The 5,970-nt window shown below is 38.1% G+C and overlaps 1 long non-coding RNA gene across 1 annotated transcript; it reads left to right on the top strand.

Moving 5' to 3' along the window:
• The first annotated feature begins 1,726 nt into the window (after positions 1-1,726).
• On the top strand, positions 1,727-4,186 carry LOC120438327. Its single transcript, XR_005611804.1, has 3 exons — positions 1,727-1,865; positions 2,956-3,080; positions 3,629-4,186. It is a non-coding gene; the product is annotated as an uncharacterized LOC120438327 (long non-coding RNA).
• Positions 4,187-5,970: the final 1,784 nt, after the last annotated feature.

Below are 5,970 nucleotides of genomic sequence, written 5' to 3'. Positions count from 1 at the left end.
ACCAGTTACAAGGTATGAAAACGGTTCGGTTGAAATTCCAGAATAAAAACAAGATTATTTTTCTCATTTCAAGAGTAAGGCCACTTAAACAGCTGCTCAGTTTAAGAAATGTATTTATTGACATTAAAGTGTAATAAAACTGCTGTCAAGTTTGACACAACACGGGCACACACTGTCTGGATCATGCTGTATTGCGTTTTGCTCAATCACTGCATCTTCTCCTGAGTTCAATCTGGTGTCTACAGCCGCATCCATTGTTTGCTGGCTTGTTGGCTGGTTTTCGACCACTGGATCAGTCCTGTAGGCCCACATGTTACTCAGACCTCTCACCAAAGATGAGGGTTCCCTCCTAGAACTGCAATTGAGATTAATTGACTAGTTAAAGATATTAATTACAAGCTACACTGATAATTTCTAAATAATTCTATTCTGCATTTGATAATTTACTCTAAAATATGTATGTTTTCAGACTGAGTTTAATAAATTGTTACTAATTTAATGCTGATTGATATTTGGCAGCTTAACTGTCGTTTAAAAGCTTTAAAAATCCTCAAAAACCTAAACCTGGAAAACTAAACTTGGAAAATGTTGCAAAAACCTTACAATCTGGAGCAAGGAGCATGAGACATGAAAACCTCGGGGGGGGGGGGGGACGACACAGATGACAGAGGAGAAAATGCAGACGATCCGACAAAGAACGGAGGGAAGCACACACTAAATATACACACACACAGGGAAACGAGGAGTTGGCAGACAGGTACGAAACACAGCTGACACTAATCAGATGAGAAGAGACCCGGGGGAAGTGCAACAGAATACACGGATGCAGGGCATGGGACTATCAAAGTAAAACAGGAATAAACATGAACATCAAACCAGGGACACTTGACTCAAGACAAGGGAGGCACGGAGAACATCTAAACACTGGAAATAATTAACAAATTACCAGGAAACTAACTGAAACAATGAATATTAATAAACACAAACAACCAAGGAGACTCTGGACCATGCCCATCGGTTTATTTAAAACAAAAGTTTAAAAAAAAAAAATGCTGTTTTCTCTATTAGGAGAAATTAAACACTCAGAAAGTCTTTATAAATAGATAGCATTGTTGTGGATCATAAGGAATTAGCATTAACATATCTACTGTTAAGCTGTAAAAACAAGTAGGAATCTAACATGAATACTTTATATGATTATTTACAAAGATATCAAAGTATACAGTCAGTCTCACCTTACAGATTTTTGTGTCATAGTCGATCCACTGCATCGTCCATTGCCAAGGTGGTCAGAGTGTTCGACGAATGTGATACCAAAATGAATTGTAAACACGATATTCTTTGACACATCCATCTATGCCACAAACTACACGGAAATCTGGACTATGGCTATGTGCAGAATTAATATGACTCAGTAAGGATTTGAGGGTCAGACCCACAAAAACGAAGCAGATAACACAGCGCCAAATCATTTTGTTTCACTGGTCTGTGAACCGTTTTTCCCATAATGCCAAGATGACCAGGACTATTCCATTAAGGGGTAGGAATGGCTATCCTAATTCGCTGCCTTATAACAGCTGTAGTAAGTAATACTACCGACATGTCAGTATTTACTGAATATAATCTAGCCAAATAGTCAAATCTTTAAATATATAGAATTTTATAGATATAAAAGAGCGAACTAAACCATTTCTGTACACAACCCCATACTTCTGAGTTGGTACAGTCCAGCTTCGTGCCTCTAGCTTCGTGCCTCAAATTTGGATTGCAGGATTAGTAATATTTTGGGGTACAGTGGTATGGTGTGAAGAAATTAAGGCACGCTATGGAGAAACTGGACGAAATAACAATTGCCACCCTGAAAGGTATGTGACTGTTTTGTTTTTTTATATGTTTTGTGTTCTGCTATGTTGCATGTTAAGTCGCTAGCATGGCAGGCTATACTCGGTTGTTAGCTTAGCTTGTGCGGTTAGCTTAGTTGCATTAGCATATTTAAATATGCTAGTGCTATTACACTACGTACATGGGTATTTTTGAAAACTGAGATTTTCCGTTTTCTTTTAAAAATAATCCCGTCCACAAATAAACGCAGAAATGAAGGAAAACGCTGCTAGGAGCATGCCAAAGCAACAGGTGGCGATATATTCCCAACCGTGTAGAAATGTTGGCCAATCAGAAGTCTAGAAGCCTCGGTGGGAAATAGCAAACAAAGATGGGGCATGGAAGCAGAACCCAGTCCTATGTGTGGCGAGACAGTAACTATATGTAAGCATTTAAACACTGCAGAGAGTACAATTAACAGTAACAGTATTGTAGAAATTAATTTCACCGAAACAATAACGGGGGGCACAGTGTGACGTCAAAAAGGCGCACACCTTTGACGCTGCGTCTTCTCCGTTTTCTCGTCCACACCTAAATGCAAAAACTGAGTTTTGAAAATATCCACTCTGGCAGGCGTTTTTAGAAATCTCCGTTTTCAGTGACCGAAAACGCCGTTTACGTGTGGATGAAAGGTGCAAACGCATACAAAAATCAGCTTTTTCAAAAAATACCCGGGTAGGTGTGGACGTAGCGTCTGTGAATTTATTCAACAAGTGTGCAAATGCCATAATTTAATGCCAGTTTTACAGAAATTGTGGGAGTTTCAAATTTCCATTAGTAAAGTTATTTCATTATATACTTTAGCACAGGAAGTTATAAAAGAGACATTTATATGTATACACTTATATAATTGATGTATCACAAATATAATACTTTTTCCAGTCAATGGGAGGAAGGTAATTTAGAACCTGTGGAACAGTCAGGAGGGAATATAATGGAATAGAGTATTGTTTTTAAATGGTAAATATTAAATTATGTTTCTTGTGTATCCTGTGTGTTACCCAAGCAAAGCTGTCAGCTGGCTTGCACATGAGGATAATGCAATGTAGTGATAATTGGAAACTCCTATTGCAGAAGCAAATGTTGGAGAAGACCTGCTCTCATCACTGTCACGAGATGACATCAAAGATCTGTTTCCTGGTCCTGAACATTTCCTCAGGCGTCGGGCTCTATGGCTTGCAGTGCACAAATGTGAAAAAGTAAGTTCTGTCCTATCGCTGTGTGACAAAAGTGTGAACACACCAGCTTGTTTTATGCAGTTTCAAGTAATTCCACCAATACTCACTTAGCAGATAGACAGTAGAATCTTCTTTAGCTTTGGTTTAAATCAAGTGGCCTACACATTTATTAAATATACATATTTTTTTATTGTTCAACACTTTTCCTGATATTTTGTTGTACTTTCTTTCATGTTTAGAGACCTAGTTCTTGTGCAATTTTATGTGAAATTAGCCCTATGTACACTGTATTTTAGAACAAGACTGCTGCTGAAAAAACGCTAACAACTACTGGAGATGGTCTATGTGTATATATTGTTGAATTTTGCAGTTACTCATGTTTTCATTTTATATATTTTACTGTGGAGTCAGTCAAATATTCTTAAAGTTCAGATCCCCATAACATGTTGATGTTAAGAAAACCTACAAAAGAAGTTGATCTATTTTAAACTGGAATGCAACTCAAAAATTGTGTTTCTTACGGTCTTGTTCTAATCCTCTTTTTTTTTTTTCTGTCATGTAAACTTCAGAAGACCCTGAAGGCTACCTGCGTCAGCGAACCCTGGCTTGTCCAGTTCTGCTTGTCTCTGAAGGCAACTGCATGATAGCTGTTGGAAGCACACCGGTGAGCACTTTTGACCGGAAGGATCTTAATGAGGGACTGCTCTATCTGATGGCATATTACTATGCCCTCCACCTCACATATCCAAAGTGCATTTCCACGCTGCTGTCTGTCTTGCAAACTGAAATACTCAAAGACTCCATCCATGACTGAGATTCAACCCCCTCTTACAGGAAGGCTCTTGGTGAGTGGAAGTCATTCATTGAGTGAGTCTCTCAGATGACAGACTCCATCTGCCTTGTTTATCAGACTCAGTGTTAGTCAGTGAGGTTTTTTTTTTTTTCTCTAGAAAAGTTGTTCAAATGGAAAACACGTTTGTTTGTGTGGTCGTTAAACTTGTTCTTCTAAAATGTTATGTAATATAGGATTTGAAATAGTGATTGTTTTAAGCTTCAGCAAAATTTATTTTTGATACCAGCCATGAGTGTGTTATACTGTTATTATTTATGTTAAGAGTATCTGGAATATGCACTTTTGTATTGGCCATGTTACACAGTACCCTGCTGAAATGTATAATTTTAGACATGATTCTCCTGGAACAGACCTCAGTGAGTTACTGACCCATTGCTGTGTCAATAAAGCGCAAAAACTAAGAGTGCTTTTGATGTCTTAATTTAAGATAAATTCCCTTATTTTTAGTAGCTTTTTGAAGAGATGGTGTCTTATTCTCAGGAATTTTGGCTGATTATTGTTCTCAGAGTCGAAACATAATTCTTATAGTTAGCTCAATCAAGAAAGAAACAATTCAGTTTTAAGAAAATTTGTCCTATAGTAAGGTGTTTTTTTTTTTTTTTACGTGAAAATCTAAATTAAGGTGTAGAATCTTAAAGTAAGCAAATAATTCTTGAAAACAGCTTGTTCAAGAAAGCATAATACTCATTTTAGGTACAGATTTTCTAAATATCAAAGTGTCTTTTACTTATAATAAGTCACATTTTCTTGAATTAAGCATACATTTTAGACAATTTTGTCTAGTTAAAAGGCATATGTCAGTTAGGATAATTTGCTAGTTTTAAGAATTCTAGTCAAGCAACTTTTGCTTACCCCATTGGCAGATTTTTTTGCTCAAAACAAGACAATTTTGTCAGATTTAAGAATATTTGGCTTGTTTCAAGTATAGCTGTTTTTGCAGTGTGCCCTGTATTTGGCTCCATCCATCTTCCCATCAACTCTGACCAGCTTCCCTGTCCCTGCTGAAGAGAAGCACCCCCAGAGCATGATGCTGCCACCACCATATTTGACAGTGGGGATGGTGTGTTCAGAGTGATGTGCAGTGTGGACAGATTCCCCCACCTTAGCTGTAGATCTTTGCAGCTTGTCCAGAGTCACCATGGGCCTCTTGGCTGCATTTCTGATCAGCGCTCTCCTTGTTCGGCCTGTGAGTTTAGGTGGACGGCCTTGTCTTGGTAGGTTTACAGTTGTGCCATACTCCTTCCATTTCTGAATGATGGCTTGAACAGTGCTCCGTGGGATGTTCAAGGCTTGGGAAATCTTTTTGTAGCCTAAGCCTGCTTTAAATTTCTCAATAACTTTATCCCTGACCTGTCTGGTGTGTTCTTTGGACTTCATGGTGTTGTTGCTCCCAATATTCTCTTAGACAGCCTCTGAGGCCGTCACAGAGCAGCTGTATTTGTACTGACATTAGATTACACACAGGTGCACTCTATTTAGTCATTAGCACTCATCAGGCAATGTCTATGGGCAACTGACTGCACTCAGACCAAAGGGGGCTGAATAATTACGCACACCCCACTTTATTTATTTGTAAAAAATGTTTGGAATCATGTATGATTTTTGTTCCACTTCTCACGTGTACACCACTTTGTATTGCTCTTTCACGTGGAATTCCAATAAAATTGATTCATGTTTGTGGCTGTAATGTGACAAAATGTGGAAAAGTTCAAGGGGGCGAATACTTTTGCAAGCCACTGTAGCTATATCTGTCACTTCTTCCTCTACTTGTCCACCACTGCTATATATATGCCAGTTTTCTTAGCTGTGTCTTAGCTTAGTGATTATCAATTCAAGAAGACTCCTCAAGATTTGGTAGAACAGATTTAACAAGATTTGTCAAGTTGTGAAAGCGCTTGCTCATAGGGGGTCATCTAATTGTTGGAGCGTTTTCCGTTTTCTCTGTATTATTGTAGTCTTTAACTTACAGTTTAAAGCACCTTGAGGCAACTGTTGTTGTGATTTGGCGCAGTATAAATACAATTAAAGTTATCTGAACTTGCCTTACTCTCTGCAGGT

This window comes from Oreochromis aureus, linkage group 1 (genome assembly GCF_013358895.1).
Source record: "Oreochromis aureus strain Israel breed Guangdong linkage group 1, ZZ_aureus, whole genome shotgun sequence".
Taxonomy (NCBI): domain Eukaryota; kingdom Metazoa; phylum Chordata; class Actinopteri; order Cichliformes; family Cichlidae; genus Oreochromis; species Oreochromis aureus.
The sequence above is the reverse complement of the archived record's forward strand: the minus strand, read 5'-3'. Positions and strand labels throughout refer to the sequence as shown.